Source organism: Lepidochelys kempii, chromosome 8 (assembly GCF_965140265.1).
Source record: "Lepidochelys kempii isolate rLepKem1 chromosome 8, rLepKem1.hap2, whole genome shotgun sequence".
Taxonomy (NCBI): Eukaryota; Metazoa; Chordata; order Testudines; family Cheloniidae; genus Lepidochelys; species Lepidochelys kempii.
In genome coordinates, this window is record NC_133263.1 from 90,487,943 (window position 1) to 90,512,572 (window position 24,630).

Sequence of the window (24,630 nt, forward strand, 5' to 3'; positions counted from 1 at the left end):
ATAGGAGGTAAGAAATGCATCCCTCTCTCTCTGTGTTGTGATGTAAAGTAAGCATTGTATACTATCACAATGGATGCCCATTGACATACCAAATCAAATGTTAATGAAGGGCTCTGCAGTCAACAGGGAAGCAGCACACAAGAAAAAACAAGCCACAGTTGGTTATCCTGTCTCTCAGTACTGACAGTGAGGTATAGGTATTGGGGGGTATAGGTAGGAGATGAAGAATATTGCAATAATCTTCATACAAAATCTGCCTTGTGAGGTATCATTTGAAAACTAATAACTCGCTGGTCAATAATATCATGGTATGTAGCAATATAATATGTAAAGTTATGAATTCCCCCTGTTTGAAATTATTATCACATGTTCAAAATCACATAGCCCCAGCTAGGTAAAAGTTGTTAAATAGGTCTATCCTAAACAAATAAATGTTTGTTTACCTCAGGTTACATATAAGTAGCAAACAGGATCATCGAGACAGCAGAGGGAGGAGATGGCAGAAACAGAACAATTTGCAATTCAGCAAACACAAGTTTTGGGGGTGAGGCAGCAAAAGAGCATGGAGCGTCCTTCACCACCAGACTCCATTTCGCCTTCCTTACTGCTTGAAAGAACTTTGCTTTCAGAGATAACCTTCAGAAGAATCCACTTCACAGGTTCACTGGACTATGAAAGAAAGGAGCAGAAAGCCCCAAGTTACCTCTTTCACCTAAGAAGACAAATGCATCAGCACCTTTAGGCCCCTGGAAGAGAGCCTGAGGCCCTGACCAGAGGTGGGGGAGCGTGGTCTAGCGCCGTCTTGGTGGAAGACAGTGGGTGAGAGAGGCCATTGTGAATACAAAATGTGCTCGATTAAATTTTAGACTTTTAGATGTATGTTTTCACTTTCATTTGCTTGCAACCATTTCTAACTTTTAAAATTGGTTAGTCTCTAAGGTGCCACAAGTACTCCTTTTCTTATTTCTAACTTTATTTTTTGATACTTGAACTCACCTAAAAGCCTATCTTATTTGTTAATAAGTTTGTTTATTAAAGAAGCAAGTAGCAACCAAGGCTGGTGGATGCCAGAGTGGGGCTGTAGACAGGCTGCTGAGGTCAGAGCTGCTGAATCACACAGACACTAAGGATGTGACCTGCATACTGGTAGACTAGTTGTGAGAGGCCTAGGTTGAGCGCTACAACAGCAAAGCATTGTGACGGACCCAGGTGACACAGCCCCCTCACTGCTCTAGATTGTACCCCAGAATGTGACATCATTATCCTACACCTGGGAAATAAACAGGCAGTGCATTTACAGTCATGCATCCGATGAAGTGAGCTGTAGCTCACGAAAGCTTATGCTCAAATAAATTGGTTAGTCTCTAAGGTGCCACAAGTCCTCCTTTTCTTTTTGCGAATACAGACTAACATAGCTGCTACTCTGAAACCAGTCATGAAAATGGGATCTCTACAAACCTTGGTAGAAAACGCTGAAAAAGACTTTGGGTGAGATTAACTTCTTTAGATGAGAGGTTAATCTGATAGTTAAACTTAGTCTCTGGAAAGCCTGTCATGATTTTGTTTTATGTGTAACCATTTGTTAGGGGCTGGATATCAAAGGGGAATGCTTCAAAGAGACTTGGATGCACCTATCATTAACCTGCAAGGCAAATAAGGGCTGGTATGGCCCAGAGGAAAGTACTTGAATAACTAACAGGCTGGTGTTGTTAGGGAGCTGACACAAGCAAGACTTCCTCACACTGGTGGCAGGGGGTAACAAGATGACTCACGGTCCTGGGTACCCCAAGAACCATCACATTAGCAAAGCAACTTGTCCCCCTGTTTATACATGGAGAACAAAATTACCAATAGATTAAGGCATTTGCCCAAGGCCAGAAAGGAAGCATGTGGTAGAGTTGGGAACAGAACTCTCGAGTCCTCCCTCAAGTCTCTTTGCTTAGTACCCTAAATGTAAGATCATCCTCTCTCCCAATTCAGCTATACAAAATAAACGTGCTAGAAGTACTGAAAACACAGTTGGGGCAGATTCTGGGCAACCTGTAAGCTGGGGACAGGAGGGCACCCTCATGTGGGAGCCTGCCAGAATCTTACTGGGGAACACTGGTCCTGATGCCTCTTGGCACCCCCACATGTGCTAGATGCTGAAGTGGGGACAGGAAGGGGAATGGTGAGGATGAAGCCATGGCCCCAAGGTCCCTTTGCTCTAGCCTAAGGAGCTGGTTGAGTATGGAGCAAGGAGTACTCTACACCATCTCCAAGGATGGCTCTAGCAAGCTCACCTAGGAATTACTGTGGCTATGGTCTCTACACCCTTACAGTTAGCCTATGGTGAAAGGCACAATATTGCCTTTACTTTCTATGAAAGGAAATATTATACCTACAAGAATGCATTTCAGTTGGTGCCTTCTAAATGCAAAGTAACCTGTTCCCTAACTCTTCTGCATGGGGTTTTTGATAGTGGGCTTGCCTATGTACAGTCTTGCATGCATACAGAATGCTCGTGACTTATATGGATGCTGCCAAATAATTAAAAAATAAGCTTTCTGAAATATAAATAAAATTATAACAAACTACTCAAGGCAGGGCAGATTATTAGTAATTACAGGTGAAGAACCGCAAAAAAGGAATATAGGATCACATAACCAAGGCAATACTCTTAGAGTGTCACATCAAAGCATTTACACTATCTATAGCAAACTAAAGGTTTATATTTATTAAGCCTTACCTACTTTTTTATATGTACATAAAGTGCATGGGCAGGAGTGCTGGAACAATTTGCATAGTGGGGGTGCTGAGAACCATTGAACCAAACTGTATATGATGGAAATCATTTCAAGCCAGGGGGTACAGTTGCACTCACAGCACCCCTAGTCCCAGCACCTATGTGAATGGGTATGAAATGACCACACACTGCTGAATTTAAGGTCTCTTTGCACCATCTGGACTGTAATCTAGCAGCATATGCCCAGCAGAAAGTTCCCCTTGTGTAGAGGAACTCAGCACCAGACCTGCAATTCAGATGTGTGCTCTGTTGTGCCTGTCCTCCACTGTCTGAGGTCTTTAAGGGACACTGTGTACTTGGCATAATTTAGAGCTGCCTGTCTAAATTGCATCATGCCTGAGGTGCAGGAAAGAATCTTGCCCACAGTTTTGATAATATGAAGAATTTTTTAATTAATATGTCTTTCCGTGATGTCACCTTTTTCCATTTGACATATGTTGGATTTTTTTTTCCTGAAGGTTTCTAATAAAAAGGAAGCCAACATGGCTTTCCTTGCTTTACTTCTTTATCTACCAGAATCAATAATGTCAGCAAGCACATGTGGATACGTGTGCTTGTTAAACAATCAGCAGAGAACAACAAAAGTTAAAGCCACAAAAACATCATTTATTTGTTTTTATTACCTCATTTACAGAGTGACTGATTTAAAGGAATACACATATTTGTAATCTGGAGAATGTTCTTCATCATATTACACCCCTTTCCTCATGGTGCATCCTATTTTGAGTTCAAGATACTTGACCATGTCACTTTGAATAAATAAAACTCCCCATGCCGCTCCAAAGTATTAGCCATTCCGTTTAAAACCACAACTGACTGCAGCCGTTAGAGAGGCCCAATAAACAGGATCGGCACGGGAGCAATGTACTCCAAACTAAAAACAGTCACGTTACTTTATTTATAAAAGTTACACCTGCCTTTTACCTGAGAAGAACCTGAAGGACAAATCAGACAGCTAGAAATGGCAACTTTCTAACCCTCCTACACTCTTCAGAAACACAGGGTTTTATTTTATTTTTTATAAGGAACTAGGTCATCTTTAGCATAGAGGTTTCTGCATGTAAAGACAAGCTAATTGATTTGAATGAAACAAAACTACACCAAGCGCTTGATGTGTTTTATTGCTTTTACTACTGTGTGCACCTGTATGAGTCCAGGAGAGCAGTCCCTCAAGGCCCAATATACAGATTTATATACGCTTAACACATCTTAAAAGTTAAGGAAATGATATATTTTCTCTCCAAGGGATTTGATTTATAAAAATCGTAAGGGCTGTTTCACTGTCACTTTTGTTATTTATACAGGTAAAGGAAGGTTGCCAACCGTCCCAGATTGACTGGGAGTCTCCCGGAATCAGCCTCGATCTCCCGGTGGCTATTGAAAGAAATCTGGGAGGTTTTAATAGGCACTAGAAGTCCAGTCGGCGGTGCAGTGGGGCTACGGCAGGCTCCCTACCTGCCCTGGCTCCGCGTGGCTCCTGGAAGCGACTGGCATGTCCTTCTGGCTCGTAGGCACAGGGATTGCCAGGGGGTCTCTGCACGCTGCCCTTGCCCCAAGAACCGACTCCGCAGCTCCCATTGGCCAGGAACCACTGCCAATGGTAGCTGCAAGGGTTGTGCCTGCAGGCAGGGGCAGCACTCAGAGCCCCCGAGCCACCCCTGAGCCTAGGAGCTGGACATACCCGTCGCTTCCACGAGCCGCCTGAGGTAAGCGCTGCCTGGCTGAAGCCTGCACCCCACCCCCTTTCCTGCACCCCACCTGCCTTCCCCAGGCTCAGCCTGGAGCCCCCTCCCACACTCTGAACCCCTCAGCCCCACCCCCCAGCCCAGAGCCTACAACCCGTCCCACACCCAACCCCCTGCCCCAGCCTGGTGAAAGTGAGTGAGGGTGGGGGAGACCAAGCAACTGAAGAATGGGGATGGAGTGGGTGGGGGCAGGGCCTTAGAGAAAGGGCAGGCAGGGGCGTGGCCTAGGAGAAGGGGTGGGGCGGAGTGCGAGGCAAGGGTGTTTGGGGTTGTGCAATTAGACAGTTGGCAACCCTAAGGTAAAGTGCAGAACGTGAATACTTGCACTTTTCTGAACACAATGGACTCTTTTCACTCACGATGGCCCACATCAGTAACACTGCACCTCTCTGTGTTAGTGTGGTTAGCTATGCCCTGGGGTGACGTGGGATGGTGCTCATAAGCAGTATTTGCACTAATCCCTTCCCCAGGGTACAGAGTAACAGCCGTGTTAGTCTGTATTCGCAAAAAGAAAAGGAGTACTTGTGGCACCTTAGAGACTAACCAATTTATTTGAGCATAAGCTTTCATGAGCTACAGCTCACTTCATCGGATGCATACTGTGGAAAGTGTAGAAGATCTTATTATATACACACAAAACATGAAAAAATACCTCCTCCCACCCCACTCTCCTGCTGGTAATAGCTTATCTAAAGTGATCACTCTCCTTACAATGTGTATGATAATCAAGTTGGGCTATTTCCAGCACAAATCCAGAGAAAACCTGGCTTTGTGTTGGAAATGGCCCACCTTGATTATCATACACATTGTAAGGAGAGTGGTCACTTTAGATAAGCTATTACCAGCAGGAGGTGAGTTTGTGGGGGGGGCGGGGTGAGAAAACCTGGATTTGTGCTGGAAATGGCCCACCTTGATTATCATACACATTGTAAGGAGAGTGGTCACTTTAGATAAGCTATTACCAGCAGGAGGTGAGTTTGTGGGGGGGGGGGCGGGGTGAGAAAACCTGGATTTGTGCTGGAAATGGCCCAACTTGATCATCATACACATTGTAAGGAGAGTGATCACTTTAGATAAGCTATTACCAGCAGGAGAGTGGGGTGGGAGGAGGTATTTTTTCATGCTTTGTGTGTATATAATAAGATCTTCTACACTTTCCACAGTATGCATCCGATGAAGTGAGCTGTAGCTCACGAAAGCTTATGCTCAAATAAATTGGTTAGTCTCTAAGGTGCCACAAGTACTCCTCTTCTTTTTCCCCAGGGTAGTAAGGCTCAGAAGAATGAATTGAACGAGCAGCAGGATGGCTACTGGAAGTGGACACAAACAGAGCTCTTCTCTTTCTGGATAATGTCCAGAGAGAACATTTGTGTTTTTTCCTTGTGATCCAGCACATACCACATTTAGTGCAGAAATAGGAAAAACTAATTTTATGAACAGGAAGCTGAATAAGTTCCTTAAATGGGAAAATTAGATTTTGATCATCTTTACCAGGCCAGGGACAATATCCATAGGGGATTTTCCCTGCAATTTTTAGGAGACTGAGGAGATCCAAAACCTGTAGAATTGTAGTGAAAGAGGTTTTGTTCATTTTCAAATCTTATTTAATCTTATTCTTATTTTTTTTAAAACAAGATGACTGTACTTTTGCATTTGCTGGTCCATGTTTTGTACAGAACCCACTCTCTCTTGCAGGAATCTTCCAAACTGAGCAGAGGGAATGGAAATCCAACACTTTTCACCTGTTTTTAGCAGTACTGTAAAAATCGCTTTTAACAAACAGTAAGTTGCACGTCTATATCATCTTCCATTTCACCTCTCCAAGTGCTCGTCAACACTACTGGGTTACACCTAGCAGGCAGATAAGCATTACGAGCACAATTTTATAAGCAGAGAAACTTAAGAACAGAGAGATAAAATGATTTGTCCAAGGTCTGATAAAAAGCCAATAGTAGAAGCATGGATCTATAAAAGTAAATCTCCTGACTCCCAGGCCTGGACTTTAGCCATGAGACCATACTTCCTTCCAGATTTTGCTTACATTTTAAAAGAATAGCAAACACCTCCTTTATCCTTACTGCCAATTCTGGACACAACTGATGGTCCCAGATCACTTTCTACAGCGTAAACACTAGACTTCTCCTTCCTGCTGGTTAGCTATTAGCTCCAATCTCTTCCTGCACTCTCCCTCATGTTCCCTCTGTTTTCGGCCTCCCTTCTCTCTGACCTTCATGCTTCTCTCCTTTGTTTCCTACTCTTTGTCCCTTCATCTCTTTTCCCTCCTTCCTCTCCCTTTCTATTTCCCCTCTCTCCCTTCCTTCCTTTTCCTGCTTTCTTTCACAGAATAGGTTAATGGAACCAACATGAATTTTGCCAACCATCACTCTGTTTGCATGTTGATGCCCTTTCCTCCACCTTTTGTCTTACTGGTCTTCTTATATTGTGAGGTCTTTTTAGGCAGGAACCATGTCTTCCTATGTATTTGTACAGAACCTGGCAACAGGGTTCCCATCCTGATCAGGGCCCTTGTTCACTACCAGGGCTTTGGAGCTGTGCTCCAGCTCCAGGCAAAAACCTGCAGCTCCACTGCTCCAGAGCTGCTCCACGGGCTCCGCTCCAAAGCCCTGTTCACTCTAGCATTACAAATATTAACTAATTAATTAACACGCAACTTTAAAATTATATTTACATTCTCCTTAACACACGTACAATTATGCCCATTTTATGAAACCAACTGCATGACATTTCTGTCAGACAATATTGTTATTTAAAACACACAGTCTGACATCTAGAAATTTTATAACGAAAGAACCCACCCCAACATCAAAACACAACAGCTCCTTCAACAGTTTTTACCTTTATTTACAAGAACAACACAAAAACTCTTTTTTCTCCTTGGTAGCTCTAAACAAATGTGTCTCCCTCGCTTATAGCAGTTTTACAAGACTATAAAGTTAGCACGTTCTAGTATCCAATTAGCAGTTCACTATATAAAGGTATACCAGAGTTACATACTATTGTATTAGCATGAAATGGAGGTTAAATGTATTCCTCCCTTTCTTGCCCCTATGATATGTTATGATATGCTATAATACTATATGTAAACCCACCTATGATATGTTATGCTTGAAGGCCTAGCAAAGGACCAAGAAAGCTTTACATTAGTGAACAGTTACTAAAGAGATATAGCTTCTCATACATGCCACATAAGATTCAGATCTCCTTACCTACAGTACAGATTAATAGGAAATAACTATGCCAACTCAGGTTCAATAAAAAAAAATGCTACTCTGGTACTTGCCTGTGTCATTGTTAAAGGAATCAGGACAATTCTGGATATTATCAGAAATCTTTCTATAGCTCTTTGCCTTGGTCTCTGCTTCTTTCTGCAGTCTCTTTAATTATTACTATTATGGTAATACCTGAAAGCCCCAGGTATGAGGACTTCATTATGTAGGGCACAGTACAGAAACATAGTAAGTGAGAGTCCCTGCCTTGAAGAGTTTATAGCCTAACGGGCAAGACACACAAAGGGTGGGGAAATGAAAGATTACTATTCCATTTTTACAGATGGGAAAATTAGGCACAAGGAGATTAAGTCATTTGCCCAAGGTCGCTCAGTCTACGGCTTCATCTGGAATTGAACACAGGTCTTCTCAGTCCTAGGCTAATTCATTAGCCACAAGGCCATCCTCCTGCTCCCTTTCAAGCTTCATCTCACTATGTTTCCATCCAAGACAGAAATAAAAGCTTATATAAAATGATGGTCAAACAATGAGACATTTTTGCTGTCACCATCTCTCAATTTTCTTTAAACATGCTGATAGAAAAGTGCCAAGAATTTGGCATGGTTGACCGCTCAGTTAGCAGTCAATGTAGGTAACCCACCCAGCCATGTGAGAGACACTACATAAAATGGTGTACTCTGAACAAAGGGGCAGCTGTGACTGGCTGGAGGTTTGGGTGTTTTGCGAAATACTCATGAGTCAATGACTTTCCCGCAAACCCCACTAATCATAATTTCCAGGACTGCATTGTCCATAGATATAGCATTTCCAGAAAATATATTTCCATGTCAGAAATGCTGCTTTGCTGGTATCATAACATCAGTTTAAATGGAACCTCTGGGGCTAAAATCCCACAAAGTTTTCAACAGCAAATATACTGCCAAACTTTTTTTGTGCACAGCTCATGCTTTCCTTTAAAAAACAAAGAATCCACCTTAAAAAGTTGTCATGTCCTTCCATAACATGCAACATGATCGGGTTGGCTGTCAAAACACATCATGTCACTGTGGGTGTGACACCACATGACCAAAATAACCCAGAGCGATTGATGTAAAACAGATTGTATTTGACATTCAGAAAAGGTTCAGTCTACGTGTTTGCTATCCAAAACCCTTTGTGTTTAATTACAGCAGTGTTGGGTTCAGCAAAATGCTATAAGCAGGTTAGCAAGCCACTACTCTCTGAATCAGCAGCGCTAACTGGTGTGTGTGTTTCATGGTCAGTCTGTAGCAACTTGGTATTTTATATTTACATTTGGTCAGTGATACAGGGCCTAATCTTGTACCGAATAAAGTCAAGGATAAAATTAACTTCAATGGGAGCAAGATTGGGCCCATTATATTACATCTCCCAATACACTTTAAAACAGAATCAGAGGGCTGTCAGAGAGATACATGCTCTTTATACTAAAACTACCTTTATGGATTTTAAAAGAAGACATCAAAATGAGTAGGTGTCATTTCTATTTGTAGTCCCTGTAGTCTTCTCTTTACAGAAATAAGGTCCTTATTACATCCAAAAAAGTAAGACAAAAGTCAATTGTCCTAATTAAAAACATGTCCTATCCCTGTATTTATTTGTATAGAAGACAGAGCTCTCATTTGCAGTCTGGCTACAGACCCTATCTGCAAAGATAATCAAGAAGAAGATACAGCTCACCAGAAGCAACCTTTGTGAAAGTTTAAATTTGAAAACATTTAAAGGGAAAACATTCTCAGTTAACTGCAATATTCTTGCAAAGAGTTTTAAGACATATTATGAAGTATGAACATTTGTTCTACACCTACTTCTCCCTGATTTCATTCTTTTTCTCCTTGTTATATTTTCCTTTCAAATTCTCTCTCTCTCTCTCTCTCTCTCTCGCATCCAATGAAGTGAGCTGTAGCTCACAAAAGCTTATGCTCAAATAAATTTGTTAGTCTCTAAGGTGCCACAAGTACTCCTTTTCTCTTTTTAAAGTTTCTGAAAGAGGTACAACCCACAGCACAGCTTGCCCATTTCCTGAAAGACCACATGGACTGGTCTTCCAGTCCATGCTTAGCTCATATTAATAGGACAAACCCTCAGCAACATAAAATAATGCAGAAGGTGACAAAGGGAAATGAACTGCAGCATGGAAAGGAAAGTGGACTGGGGCTCACAAGATATGCATTCATTTCCCAGCTCTGCCACAGACTTCTTGTGTGGCCAAGTTCTGTGGATATGTCTGCAGTCCATAGTAACCTGGGCTCTGACTCATGTTTAAGCCTCAACCCCCTACCATCCATACACAAAGCCATTTGATACATGCCAGAACTCTCTCAGAATGTGGGCCTGCTGACTCATCCAGGGATATGGGTCTGAGCTCACATCCCACTGTAGCACAGCTCCAAGTCTGCTCACTTTGCTGTGAGAACATAGCAGAAGTCCATGTATGGAGCTTATCCCACAATTGTGCTGTCCTACAATCCCCTGGGCCTGTGCATCCCAGCTCTTCTCTCTCCAAACTTCACCCTCTACTTCCAGCAACAGGAAGCACTGGGAGCTCCACTGCAGTGTGGACGCTAAAAGCTTGGAAACAACGGATTTGCAAGTGCAGGTAACATGGACCCAGGTTTAAGGGTATGTCTACACTGGTCAGTGGTCTCTCTGTGTTAGCTCCCCCATCTGTGAAATTGGGGCATTTATACTTTGTTTCTCCCATTTCTCATCCATTTAGATTGTAAGTTCTGATGGGCAGGAACTGTGTGTTCATATGGTGCCTACCTCAATCAGGCCCTCATCTTGGTTGGGGCTTTCAGGCACCACTCCAATACCAATAATTATAATAAATAAGTGGAAAAGGAGCACCTCTGTAGAACTGCGGTCCTTTGAGGAGGGATTCAGATTCACAGCAGTAGAAGAGAACAGCACATATTCATATCCTCTGGTTGTCTGGTTCCTATTTTTATTCTCCCTTCATTTATTCAACAGAGTCCTCTTTGGCCACCCACTAAAACTGCGTGAGCGATGAGCTAGAGGACAAGAAACAGACTAGAGGTGAAGATTATTCTAATTTAACAGAACTTTGCACATTACATTCCAAACAATCCAGAGCAGCATAATATTACCAGGACTGAGCTTTCTACCATGCAGTGAAATTGCACAGGTACAAAGCATTCTTTTACACGTTTCCTGTTTAAATCTGAAGGGAACTCTTTTCTCATGAGTCTTTTGGGTCAGGATGACAATATCCATTATAATCCTGGGAGCTCCACTGACTTTCCTCTACTTCTCCCCTTGCTTCCAAAATAAATTAAGGCTAGAGGTGGTCACAATCATTCAAGAGCCTTCTAAGTTAATAGAAATGTCAACAAATTTGTCATTGCCTTTTGGAGTTTTGCACATGAAACAGAAATCAGTGCTAATCTACTATTAATCCTAAATGTGTTTTTGGCATCCAATTCCTATTATCCTCTAACCTGGTGCACATGTTTGACTCAAGTCACATTGTACCTGGAACTGTGAAAAGTTTCAGGCTGGGGGGAAAGAAAAAGGAAAAACGTTTTACTCTCTTATGAGAGATGAAATTTGTGCAAGTTTCAAGTATCAATTTGAAGGGTCAGAAAGAGTTCGTGACTCCATTCAAGCATTAACATCAGAAACTGACCGAAGAACTCCACTCACAATGAAGCTCCAAGTCTCCCAGAAGTAATCGAGAGCCCCGGGGAATGTGCATATTAGTCTGCCAAAAGCTATAACACAATTTCCTATTGTTTCGGCTTTGTTCTAGTGTGCTAAACTTGTACAAGCTTGCTAACAAGCACTCTTAAAATAAGATACTCACTGTAAGACACTGTGTTGTTGTATAGATCAACTTAAGTAAACCACAGTGTTTCCTAAAAAACCTACCAGTGCTTCATGGATGAAAACTTTAGTTGAAAAAAGTATTAAATAATATAGACATGTATTCTTTGAAACCAAGAATAAATAGCAAACTTAAATCTAGAACAAACACTAGCAACTGTAACCACCAGGAAATAATGGCTGCACATACATGCTAAAAATATTAAAAGGGACACGAACAACATGAAATCTGATCAATTAAAAAACAAAAAAAATTTAAGGCACTATACCTGCCTCTGAATCCCACTGCCTGTTTTCCTTTTTTAAAAAATGTCTCCACCACTTTTCCCACCCCACCTCCCCCAATTTCCTTATGCCACGGGAACAAACCTCACCAAGAAAAAGGGGGAAACAGAGAAAAAACAATGAAATTGACTATATACAGTGTGCTGCTAAGTGCATAAGCACATTTTTTAAATTGAGAAATATGTTCCCGCTAATCTCTTTCAGTTATGGCAATCATAAGTGTTATCTGTAACAATAATAGGCAAAAACTGTTTAGACAGAATTGAGATGTTGTCCCTTTAAAATGCCACTGTGCAGAATGGATAGCTTGACTAGAACAGAATATCTAAACACAGATACTTCTGCTTGACCAAGCAAGTCATGCAAGAGGAATCCATGACTCTAGCACAAGCATAACTGAAACCCACTGTATGGATTTCAACAACAAATGTTTTGCACCAAGAGTCACTACTACACCTTTCTTTTATGTGATAAAGTGGCCTTAAGACAAATTTTGGCCAGGGCTGGTTATGCAAAGTGATTTCTCAGTGAACAAAAGTATGAAAAAAAATCTATGAAAATCAAAACTTTAGTCAAAAGAAGAGAGTGTTTTGAAGGAAAGGAGTCTAGACAGGACTCTGAGCAAACTTCAAAGTCTCTAAGCCCTGGTCTACACTAGGACTTTAGGTCGAATTTAGCAGCGTTAAATCGATTTAAACCTGCACCCATCCACACAATGAAGCCCTTTATTTCGACTTAAAGGGCTCTTAAAATCCATTTCCTTACTCCACCCCTGACAAGTGGATTAGCGCTTAAATCGACGTTGCCGGCTCGAATTTGGGGTACTGTGGACACAATTCGATGGTATTGGCCTCCGGGAGCTATCCCAGAGTGCTCCATTCTGACCGCTCTGGACAGCACTCTCAACTCAGATGCACTGGCCAGGTAGACAGGAAAAGAACCGCGAACTTTTGAATCTCATTTCCTGTTTGGCCAGCGTGGCAAGCTGCAGGTGACCATGCAGAGCTCATCAGCACAGGTGACCATGATGGAGTCCCAGAATCGCAAAAGAGCTCCAGCATGGACCGAACGGGAGGTACGGGATCTGATCGCTGTATGGGGAGAGGAATCCGTGCTATCAGAACTCCGTTCCAGTTTTCGAAATGCCAAAACCTTTGTGAAAATCTCCCAGGGCATGAAGGACAGAGGCCATAACAGGGACCCGAAGCAGTGCCGCGTGAAACTGAAGGAGCTGAGGCAAGCCTACCAGAAAACCAGAGAGGCGAACAGCCGCTCTGGGTCAGAGCCCCAAACATGCCGCTTCTATGATGAGCTGCATGCCATTTTAGGGGGTTCAGCCACCACTACCCCAGCCGTGTTGTTTGACTCCTTCAATGGAGATGGAGGCAATACGGAAGTAGGTTTTGGGGACGAAGAAGATGATGATGAGGAGGAGGAGGTTGTAGATAGCTCACAGCAAGCAAGCGGAGAAACCGGTTTTCCCGACAGCCAGGAACTGTTTCTCACCCTAGACCTGGAGCCAGTACCCCCCGAACCCACCCAAGGCTGCCTCCTGGACCCAGCAGGCAGAGAAGGGACCTCTGGTGAGTGTACCTTTTAAAATGCTATACATGGTTTAAAAGCAAGCATGTGAAAGGATTACTTTGCCCTGGCATTTGCGGTTCTCCTAGATGTAGTCCTAAAGCCTTTGCAAAAGGTTTCTGGGGAGGGCAGCCTTATTTCGTCCTTCATGGTAGGACACTTTACCACTCCAGGCCAGTAACACGTACTCGAGAATCACTGTAGAACAAAGCATTGCAGTGTATGTTTGCTGGCATTCAACCAAAATCCGTTCTTTATCTCTGTGTTATCCTCAGGAGAGTGAGATATAATTCATGGTCACCTGGTTGAAATAGAGTGCTTTTCTTCGGGGGACACTCAGAGGAGCCCATTCCTGCTGGGCTGTTTGCCTGTGGCTAAACAGAAATGTTCCCCGCTGTTAGCCACAGGGAGGGGGGAAGGCTGAGGGGGTAGTCACGCGGTGGGAGGAGGCAAAATGCGACCTTGTAACGAAAGCACATGTGCTATGTATGTAATGTTAACAGCAAGGTTTACCCTGAAAGAGTGTAGCCACTGTTTTATAAAATGTGTCTTTTTAAATACCGCTGTCCCTTTTTTTTTCTCCACCAGCTGCATGTGTTTCAATGATCACAGGATCTTCTCCTTCCCAGAGGCTAGTGAAGCTTAGAAAGAAAAAAAAACGCACTCGCGATGAAATGTTCTCCGAGCTCATGCTGTCCTCCCACACTGACAGAGCACAGACGAATGCGTGGAGGCAAATAATGTCAGAGTGCAGGAAAGCACAAAATGACCGGGAGGAGAGGTGGAGGGCTGAAGAGAGTAAGTGGCGGGCTGAAGAGAGTAAGTGGCGGGCTGAAGACAGGGCTGAAGCTCAAATGTGGCGGCAGCGTGATGAGAGGAGGCAGGATTCAATGCTGAGGCTGCTGCAGGACCAAACCAGTATGCTCCAGTGTATGGTTGAGCTGCAGCAAAGGCAGCTGGAGCACAGACTGCCACTGCTGCCCCTCTGTAACCAACCGCCCTCCTCCCCAAGTTCCATAGCCTCCACACCCAGACGCCCAAGAACGCGGTGGGGGGGCCTCCGGCCAACCAGCCACTCCACCACAGAGGATTGCCCAAAGAAAAGAAGGCTGTCATTCAATAAATTTTAAAGTTGTAAACTTTTAAAGTGCTGTGCTTAAAGTGCTGTGTGGCATTTTCCTTCCCTCCTCCACCACCCCTCCTGGGATACCTTGGTAGTCATCTCCCTATTTGTGTGATGAATGAATAACGAATGCATGACTGTGAAGCAGCAATGACTTTATTGCCTCTGCAAGCAATGATTAAAGGGAGGAGGGGAGGGTGGTTAGCTTACAGGGAAGTAGAGTGAACCAAGGGGCGGGGGGTTTCATCAAGGAGAAACAAACAGAACTTTCACACCGTAGCCTGGCCAGTCATGAAACTGGTTTTCAAAGCTTCTCTGATGTGTACCGCGCCCTCCTGTGCTCTTCTAACCGCCCTGGTGTCTGGCTGCGCGTAACCAGCAGCTAGGCGATTTGCCTCAACCTCCCACCCCACCATAAACGTCTCCCCCTTACTCTCACAGATATTGTGGAGCACATAGCAAGCAGTAATAACAGTGGGAATATTGGTTTCGCTGAGGTCTAAGCGAGTCAGTAAACTGCGCCAGCGCGCCTTTAAACGTCCAAATGCACATTCTACCACCATTCTGCACTTGCTCAGCCTGTAGTTGAACAGCTCCTGACTACTGTCCAGGCTGCCTGTGTACGGCTTCATGAGCCATGGCATTAAAGGGTAGGCTGGGTCCCCAAGGATACATATAGGCATTTCAACATCCCCAACAGTTATTTTCTGGTCTGGGAAGAAAGTCCCTTCCTGCAGCTTTTGAAACAGACCAGAGTTCCTGAAGATGCGAGCATCATGCACCTTTCCCGGCCATCCCACGTTGATGTTGGTGAAACGTCCCTTGTGATCCACCAGAGCTTGCAGCACTATCGAAAAGTACCCCTTGCGGTTTATGTACTCGGCGGCTTGGTGCTCCGGTGCCAAGATAGGGATATGGGTTCCGTCTATAGCCCCACCACAGTTAGGGAATCCCATTGCAGCAAAGCCATCCACTATGACCTGCACATTTCCCAGGGTCACTACCCTTGATATCAGCAGATCTTTGATTGCGTGGGCTACTTGCATCACAGCAGCCCCCACAGTAGATTTGCCCACTCCAAATTGATTCCCAACTGACCGGTAGCTGTCTGGCGTAGCAAGGTTCCACAGGGCTATCGCACTCACTTCTCAACTGTGAGGGCTGCTCTCATCTTGGTATTCATGCGCTTCAGGGCAGGGGAAAGCAAGTCACAAAGTTCCATGAAAGTGCCCCTACGCATGCGAAAGTTTCGCAGCCACTGGGAATCGTCCCAGACCTGCAACACTATGCGGTCCCACCAGTCTGTGCTTGTTTCCCGAGCCCAGAATCGGCGTTCCACAGCATGAACCTGCCCCATTAGCACCATGATGCATGCATTGGCAGGGCCCATGCTTTCAGAGAAATCTGTGTCCACGTCCTGATCACTCACGGGACCGCGCTGACGTCGCCTCCTCGCCCGGTATCGCGTTGCCATGTTCTGGTGCTGCATATACTGCTGGATAATGCGTGTGGTGGTTAATGTGCTCCTAATTGCCAAAGTGAGCTGAGCGGCCTCCATGCTTGCCTTGGTATGGCGTCCGCACAGAAAAAAGGCGCGGAACAATTGTCTGCCGTTGCTCTGACGGAGGGAGGGGCGACTGACGACATGGCTTACAGGGTTGGCTTCAGGGAGCTAAAATCAACAAAGGGTGTGCCTGTACATCAAGGAGTATTTCAGGCAGGACTTCACGGAGGGTTCCAATAAGAAATGGTGCACCTAAGTTATCGTTGTTATTGGAACAAGGAGGTTAGCCTGGCCTCTGATTGATACATGGCTAGATTTACCTCGCTGCACCTTCTCTGTGAGTGACTGCAGTGTGATCTAGACAGGGGAGGAGGCAAATGAGTACAAAACAAATCTGGTCTATTTCTTGTTCTGACCCACTCCATCTATCTTTTACATCTTTGGCTGGCAGCAGACGGTGCAGAAGGACTGCATGCCATCTACATCTCATGGCTGCTCGGCAGAAGATGGTACAGTACGACTGCTAGCCATCTTCATCTCTTGCCTGCCTGGCATAAGATGGTACAATACGACTGCTAGCAATCCTCATCTCTTGCCTGCCTGGCAGAAGATGGTACAGTACGACTGCTAGCAGTCCGTATCGCCTGCCCGCTCACCATAAGACGGTTCAATAGGACTGCAGGACTAAAGAGAATGACCTGGTCAAGTCACTCCAAATTTAGTCCCTGCGCCCATGTCTGCCCAGGCACTCCTGATCGACCTCACAGAGGCGACCAGGAGCACCTCAGACATGATGATGACGGCTACCAGTCGTACTGTACCGTCTGCTGCCACAAGGCAAGGGGTTGCTGCTACTGTGTAGCAATGCCGTACCGCGTCTGCCAGCACCCAGGAGACATAGGGTGACGGTTACCTGAGCGGGCTCCATGCTTGCCGTGGTATGGCGTCTGCACAGGTAACTCAGGAAAAAAGGCGCGAAATGATTGTCTGCCCTTGCTTTCACGGGGGGAGGGAGGGAACGGGGGCCTGACGATATGTACCCAGAACCACCCGCGACAATGTTTTAGCCCCATCAGGCATTGGGATCTCAACCCAGAATTCCAATGGGCAGCGGAGACTGCGGGAACTGTGGGATAGCTACCCACAGTGCAACGCTCCGGAAGTCGACGCTTTCCTCGGTACTGTGGAAGCGCTCCGCTGAGTTAATGCACTTCATGCACTTAGAGCATTTTCTGTGGGGACACACACACTCGAATATATAAAACCAATTTCTAAAAAATCGACTTCTATAAATTCGACCTAATTTCGTAGTGTAGACATACCCTAACACAACTGCCAGTAAAGCTCATCAAGGGGCCATATGGTATTGCAGGAAAAATCTCTCCCTCAGACAATCCTGACTACTATGCAAAGAGTAGGAAAAGGTGGAGTGATGAGATGGGATATACAATATCCTGCTACCCAGGACTAAGAAAAATAACCTACAATTCACAACATGGGAGCATGCAGAATCGATAGTCATTTCTGTCTGCACTATCCCCCCCCAATGGATAAGGTAACCCAGAAGAGCACTCACTTTTGGGCTATGCCATGCCTCCTATCACCTCCAAAGGGACACATGTTACCTATTATGTGTATTAGAGTATTGCCTACAGGGCCCAACAGAGATCAGGGTCCCACTGTGCAAGGCTCAATATGAACAGGTAGTAAGAGACAGCCCTGCCTCCAAAGAGTTCACTATCTAAACAGATAAGCCGGACAAAAGAAGTATTATTATCCCCATTTTACAGATGGAGAACTGAGGCAGAGAGCGATTAGGAGACTTGTCCAATATCACACAGGAGGTAGGTGTTAGAGCTGAGAACTGAACCCAAATCAATAGAGTCCAAGTCCAGTGCTTTATCCACAAGATCATCTTTACTCACTTAACAAAAGAATTTTTTCAGTCCAAGTCCAGATCTAAGCTTAGACATCAGCAGTGACTGATTCGCAATTCTAGTTAAGTCGCCCTACTGCATCCTTCTTGCCAAAGGCCACCTGGGGATTTCTGTAGCTAGCACTGTGAAGAATTAATGTGAATGGAGAGAATCAGCATTGCCTAACAAAGAGGAAAACTGTTTATCAGTTATCCACTCTGATGAATACAGCCACTCTGCTCCATTTTACAGTCTGTGGTGCATTGCTCAAAAAAGAACTAGATAAGCTCATGGACGATAGGTCCATCAATGGCTATTAGCCAGGGTGGGCAGGGATGGAGTCCCTAGCCTCTGTTTGCCAGAAGGGAATGGGCGACAGAGGATGATTACCTGTTCTGTTCATTCCCTCTGGGGCACCTAGCATTGGCCACTGTCGGAAGACAGGATACTGGGCTAGATGGATTTTTGGTCTGACACAGTGTGGCCTTTCTTATGTTCTAATGTCAACAAACCTACTGATGGTAAAAACAAACATGAGGGAATGCTCTTTAAAAGCCAGATCATGTTTGATAGAATATATAAATCTTTAATTCCAAGAAACCTGTCAGGAGTCTGGCTTCTCATGTGAGTCATGCCTGCGGACCACATCTGCAACACCCAGAAGGGTTTCCCGGCAGGTCCTCCTCCTGGCCACTGGGACAGCAGGCTCCTACTTCTCCAGGAGACCCCAATATGGGAATTCAGTGACTTGTTCCAAATAAAGAGAAATGTCACACAGGTACCTGCTTAAAACATGACAATGATTAACTGTGTTTGGCAGCTCAGGATAAGAATAATGAAACCAGTCTTTTATATGTGGTATATTAGATGTGTGTATATTATACACATACACTCAGAGAGAGAGAGAGAACATACACAGAAAAACAGCACATTCAAATACACTAATATTGTAGCAGTGTGCTGTGTGACTTCTGTTTTGTGTGTTACATTTGATTCAGAAAAGTACATTTATAGTTCAGTCATTCAAATCTACCTTTGGCAACATCCATTAAATGTTATGGTAAAAACAGGAATAAGCCAAAGACATACTGTACGTGGAGAGTAATTGACCAGTACAAAAATAGTTCTAAACATCTGCAGAAGAATCGTTTACCAGAATAGAGACCAGAGGTGGCAGAAAGTCACTCTGAATGGGAGGGTGGAGGTATAGGAGAATGAGGGGAGCTACTGACACTAGGGTTCGGGGTCTCAGCTATTTGCATCTCTCTCAGTGGGTCTCGGCCTGATTACCCTGGTTCCCACCTGCTCCCTGCGCCAATCCCAGCTGCCGTGATGGCCACTCCAGGCCCTTTGGGTCCCACTCTTGCTATCACCACCCCCACTTACGTGCAGTTTACTGGGAACAGAATGTGCAGTGGAACGACACATGCAGGTGGAAACATAGATCAGCTCCCACAATATTTCCATTAACCTCCAGTTCCATCGCCTCTGATAGGGACTGACGTGATAGGACGCAGCTCCTTCAAATGATCTCCAAAGATCCTCTGTTCAAAGTAGTCATGAAAAATACATTGTTCCGGAGCCTTCCCCCTCACCATCTGCAGTCCAAAGTTCTTGAAAGCATCAGAGTTTCATATAGGCCTTTAAACAGAGTTTGCAGGTGATTTGTCACAACAGGAAGGTCTGTTTCTAATAAAACTACAAACTTGTTACTGACCCTGTTGAATAATATGGTGTTCATTTTGGGTTTCTTTCTATTTAGTCTATGTAGGAAAATGATAAAAAACAGACCTGACAAAGTTTTTTTTTGTTGTTTTTTGTTTTTTAAAGAGTGGATTTTACTCAGTTTCAAATGCGGCAGTTGTATACTTTACGAATAGCCCCTGTCCCATATGCATGTGGCATCAAAATCCCCTCTCCTCTGTACAATGCAATATTTTACCTGCACCTTCTAAAACAACCAGGACCTACAGCTTTTATTTACATTTTAAATGGACAAGTGTAGAAGTCATTTTCTTCTACACCATGCTGCACCCTTCGTAAGAACTCAAGGAGCTGTCATAAATGGCTGAACTTCTAAGGATCAGCAGTTGTTACAGACCTGCACTCTTCTGGATACTTATTTGCAACACAGAAAATAAAGTACTTTGTGTTTGTGAAATAAACATTTGTAATAAATGGCCTTCCCACCTCAGCATTTCCAATCTTCTTCTACATGTTTTTTTTGTCCCTTTCCCAGCTCTTATCCAAACAACCCTGACTGCTTGTTTATTGAGAACTCTGCGTAGGTCTACCTACACAAAGTGTGGCGATGACAGAATCACAGGGTATTAGTAGCTACAGTTAGCACTTTAAAAAAATCCCAGGCGGAGATGGCTGAGTTTTTTTAGAATTATTTTACTGGAAATGTAAAGACATGCAACAGCCTGGCAGTTTGATGACTGTGCTACATCAGAAAACGTATCAACTCATCAATACAAAAATCTATCCAAGCCCTGTCCCACGTGGATCTCATAACTTCATTCTAATGCTCTATTACAGCAAAAATATAGTTTCGTGTCAGAGTCACAGAGTTTAAGACCAGATCATCTACTCTGACCTCCTGTGTACCACGGGCCACTGGCACCACCCACACACTACACCTAATGATTTGGATGCTTGTAGAAGGTGTCAGGTTCACAGTCTTGGAAAATGAAATTCTCTATCAACAGAACAACAGGACGAGCAGCAAAGGTGCAGTGTCTCTCACACTACTTCGTTAATGTCCTCATCCTGAACTCAGAGGAAGCACTCAGGAGGATGTAAGCTGGTTTAATTTCCATACCTACTCAACAAAGTGGACTGTTAAACAACAATTGTGGTGACTGAGTTTTTGGTTTTTTTTTAATGGAGACACCTGTCAATTAGAAACTGGACTGAGACCAAACTCATTTCAGATATACCTCCCGATAGCCACCTGAAGGAACTCTGAGTCACAACCAGCCTAGGCTAGATTCAGTTACTTGCACACACCCTGAGGCATCCAGTCCCCACAATGGAATGTAATTCTAACAGTTATTACTTGGGGCTGGTTCAGGGTAGAATTACAGCTCTCAGTCTAGGTGCATTTCACAGGAATGTACTATAACTAATGCTTACGGTATGGGTGTTCAATATGTCTGATATCTTTGTCATTCTGTGGAGAGCAAGAGATGATACACAAACCCAGGAGAGAGATGACTGAAAAAGAGGTTCATTAAAGGCACATTTCCTGTTTCCATTCCTTCTTTTTTGACATTTATTTTCACTCAACACTGTCTCTTCTCCTTTGTATCTGTACAGCTCTCTTTTAGGCCAAAGACTGTGGCAACCAAAACTTGCATTCATTCTGTAATGAACATAATTGGCCCAATTTGCATACATGGCTGCTTAAATTCAGGGTGTGTCAACATTAGAGAATTTTGCACTGGTGCAAGCTCTACTTTACATTAGTGCAACACATCTAGATTTGGAGGGGAGGGGGTTCCATCAGTGTAGTTCTATGGGTGCAAAAATCCCTGAAGTAGGCAAGTACTTAGATACTCAAATTCCAGTTTAGAATGCCCAAACTGGCATTTCAATGTCCAAATATCCATTGGAACTTAGAGCAGGTGCAGGTCTTAAAAATACCATTGACAAAGATTCTGTTTCCCTAGTGTAGAGTTGAAAAATTAAGAAAGCAGGTTTTAAAATTAGGATCCCCATGTCTACTGAAAAACATAAAAACAAACACTAACACCCTACACAAAAAGCCCCTTATACTTCTTCCCAATGGGCTTATTCCCTAATACTATTCATCCAAACCACCTGCTGGGAAATGGTAAAGTGACTTGGCCCTTTACTTTTTTTTTTAAAATCAGTTGTTGAAATGCACCAGTAAACAGAGGTGAAATCCTAGCCCTACTGAAGTCATAAGGATTTCTGCCACTGACTTCAAGGGGGCCAGAATTTCACTTACACTGTTTAGCATGGGATTGTGTAGTTGAAAAGAAAAAGTTGCTATTAAACAGTTTTAAAAATCAGTTTAGAAAGAACTACAGTTAAACTCATTCCTTTTTAATAATATCATAAAAGTTTTTATACCCAACTCTGAGCACAAGAATGCCAAGTGTCCTCTGAGATCCTAGTATTATGCAGTGAATTGACACAGAACGCAATGTTACAATAACATTGCAGGGCCCAATGAAACCCCAAGAAGCCAGAGAATTTGCAGTCAAGGCTGAAATTCAATCCTTTCACTTCCCCAGCAGTGTGCCTTGTCTTTGCAACTCACACTGTTCGTATGATCACCTCCTGATCTGAGATGGCTGGTAGGAAGATCATATCTTCAGCAAGGCAGGGATGCCATTTCAGCAACGCCATTTTAGCCAAAATCTCAATTCTAAGAGAGAGAGAACACACAAGCATGCACATCGGTGCATGCACATGCAATAATTCACTTTGTTGTTTACTCTTTATTTCTCTTTCTTTTTAAAATGACCCTCAACTGGACTTGACCCAGCCCTACACTTTTTTAAAAAAAAATTGACAGTCCAGCAAATTCAACCTAGGATTTGAAAGGCAAGCTGCATTGTTCCTGGCTCATGTATCATAATCCAAAGAGAGACATACCCATTTGCTTAGTTCACCCAGATATTAAGTTTCATAAAGGATGGCCAGATACTCTGTGGACAGGTGGGTAGGGGTGGAAGTAGCTGGCCAGGTGCAAAGCGGAAAGTAAGAAGGATCCTTTGTTGGCTGCTCCCCCTGCTGCCCAGGCAAGATGAGAACAGGGGAGGAATTGTAACTCTCCAAGTCAGTTGCTTCCCAGAACTGATCTTTGGGCAGAGCCATTACACATAGGGTGACCAGATAGCAAATGTGAAAAATCGGGACAAGGAATAGGGGGCAATAGACACCTATATAAGACAAAACCCCATCTGGTCACCTTAGTTCAACACAGCTCCTCACTCAGCACTGAGCTGAAAGGTTCAGTCAAGTCCATGCTGCATTAAGAGAGCTTTCCTAACACGTATTATGTACCCAATAGACTTTAAAAACTCTGAAGTGTAAATCTGTATTCAGGGACTTATTTAAAAGGCAATTTGTGACCTTTGGGTTTCACGGAGTTGAAGCAGTTACAGTGTATTGTGCCAATGATTATTTAGGGAGTCTTAAATCCATGATTTATTTGGCCGTCATGCATGTGTATGATTCCCAAGTGCCATGAATCCTTATTAAATGTTGGTTGAAAAGCAGGTTGAAAAGTAAGAGAGTAACTTAGTCTCATGTTGTTTTCCTCCTCAAATTACCCAAAGACTCGAGTCCATATAGTGAGTTAATTACCTGAATAATTCCAATATTAAAAACAAAACCAGTATTCTAAACAGGAGTTAGAGAAGGGGAGAAAACGCATGTGAAACAATTTCTGCTTTTTCCACACACTAAACATTTTTGTAGTCAAAATACAAAACCCTGAAAATAGGAATTTATAATGGAAAAGCTGACAGACCTTTAACTACAGTAGAATTAGCAAGAGAAAATCTTCTATTAGAAAAAGAAAAGCCATTTTAAGTTATGCACATGTTAATATAGAGGCACTATCCTACACCTCAGTCAGACTTCAATGGGAAAAAATGCACTTGCGTGGTTTTCTTTTAAGTGTGAAGTCCAGCAGCAGGTTAACCAAATATCACTAAGGCTAGGGCTACACTACAAAGCTTACAGCTGCGCCACTGTAGCGCCGCTAGTGCAGATGTTCTAAGAGAGAGAACGCTCTCCCGTCAACTTAATTACTCCAGCCCCCGTGAGCGGCGGTAGCTAGGTTGGCAGGAGAAGCTCTCCTACCAACATAACACTATTCACTCCGGCGCTTAGGTCAGTGTAACTTATGTCACTCAAGGGGGTGGCTTATTCACAGCCCTGAGTGACATACAACGTAAGCTGTAACGCGTACATAGTATTAATTCTGTTTTGAGCATGGGAAAACTAAGACGCTCTCACTCTAGGTCCTTATACTGTTCCCAATACTTGGGCGCTCCCCGTGAATTTATTAGCATGAATACAAAAGCAAGCATCAGTTATGCAGCTTGCTGATGCTCCTTTCAAAACACAGCCCAAGTCAAACTGAACAGGTCAGTGTCTTGGTATTATAAAATGCCTGAAACCTTCTTCCATTTGAAGTTTCTTATCTCAGAGACTGCTGGGAATGTCAGAAAAGTTAATATATTAAGTGGGGAAGTGAGGAAATAGCTTAATGACATTCAGCATCCAAGTCTCACACACTGTAGCATGATTCCTGCTGATTTAGTAATGAAATAGGAATAAAACAGATCCATATGTGCCTCTGGCCTAGTATTGAAAAATGGTCTTGGCTTTTTTCTTTCAAGTCTATCCAAAAATTTTCTTTAGCACAAAAACTCATTTTCTTTCTCAGGTACAACAGAGCTAGACAGGGCTACTAATGTTCAAGGTGTGTTGTATTTGCTCTGTCCAGTCAAAGGCAAACATTTTCAGTTTATATATATCCTCACTCCGGCTGTGTCACGGAACTGATATGGGACAACTATTCCCAGTATTTTC

General features: G+C 43.6%; 1 protein-coding gene across 3 annotated transcripts in view; it reads right to left on the reverse strand.

Moving 5' to 3' along the window:
- The window catches only part of ROR1 (receptor tyrosine kinase like orphan receptor 1), a 248,812-nt gene that overhangs the window by 136,515 nt on the left and 87,667 nt on the right, over nucleotides 1-24,630 (reverse strand). The window contains exon 1 of one of the 3 annotated variants that reach the window (XM_073357448.1): nucleotides 10,647-10,744. The exons of the other annotated variants lie outside the window; for them this stretch is intronic. The gene's annotated coding sequence lies outside the window, so the exon portion shown is untranslated. Of the gene's footprint in view, nucleotides 1-10,646; nucleotides 10,745-24,630 lie in introns of those variants that run through there. 3 annotated transcript variants of the gene reach the window in all.